The sequence below is a fragment of the Microcebus murinus genome, chromosome 3 (assembly GCF_040939455.1).
Source record: "Microcebus murinus isolate Inina chromosome 3, M.murinus_Inina_mat1.0, whole genome shotgun sequence".
NCBI lineage: Eukaryota > Metazoa > Chordata > Mammalia > Primates > Cheirogaleidae > Microcebus > Microcebus murinus.
Genome location: NC_134106.1, coordinates 62,896,614 through 62,897,448, shown reverse-complemented (window position 1 = coordinate 62,897,448; position 835 = coordinate 62,896,614). Strand labels below are relative to the sequence as shown.

The following is an 835-nucleotide window of genomic DNA, read 5'->3' as shown; positions in this document are numbered from 1 at the left end:
TACCTGAAAAAGGAAGATTTTGATAAAGGATGGGCAAGCCAAAAAGAAGTTAAACCTTTATCTTTTTGAGAGTTTTGTTACCAAATGCATTCTTAATACTGCCATAAGAAAATTGAAGTGAAGGAAGATATTAAACGTTACCCTTTACTTTTACAGAAAAATGAAAACCCAAGAGTGAAGAACAAACTGTTACACAAGCAATCAGATCAGAAAGGAATCCCTGAGCTTATCCTTTAGGAAGGATAAGAGTGTTCTCTCTCCCTTATCCTTCCTAAAGAATGAAAAGAACGCTCATCAACAGCAAGCAGTAGGTACCACCAGGTGGCGCCACCTGTCAGCATCACACTCAGGAGAGCTCTTTACAGCTCATGGTTGGGATTTTTGATACCCTACACTGCTCAGAAACACTTCTCTAGAAACATAGTATAGAAAAGATTCCCAGAAATATAATTATCTGCCCTTTGCCTCTCCTGGGACTAGGAAATCTATTCTATTTTGTTGATGAAGACATTTTTCCTATCCTGATACCTACAGCCTTTAAATATATATATATATATATATATACATATATATATATATATAATAATTACATTCCATAGATTTAACAAGCACTTTGGACTCTATTAAGTATTATTTCTTAAAGAATGTTTATATCACAAAGTTCCTAATTAGCATAGTACTCGCCAATTACCAACCAGAAACCGTTATCTTCCACCTGCTAACACTCCCCCGGCCCTGTCAGGGGGTTACTCCCTACGCCGGAGCTCTCAGCACAGATGACCCAGGGTCCCAGGTGGTGGAGGGCTCTTCTCTGCATGAGGAGATACTAGAAAGC

The 835-nt window shown here is 38.4% G+C and overlaps 1 non-coding gene across 1 annotated transcript; it reads right to left on the bottom strand.

Moving 5' to 3' along the window:
- Positions 1-243: 243 nt before the first annotated feature.
- On the bottom strand, positions 244-454 carry LOC142870238 (small nucleolar RNA U3). The gene has a single exon (XR_012918677.1). It is a non-coding gene; the product is annotated as a small nucleolar RNA U3 (small nucleolar RNA).
- Between the last annotated feature and the right edge of the window lie 381 nt (positions 455-835).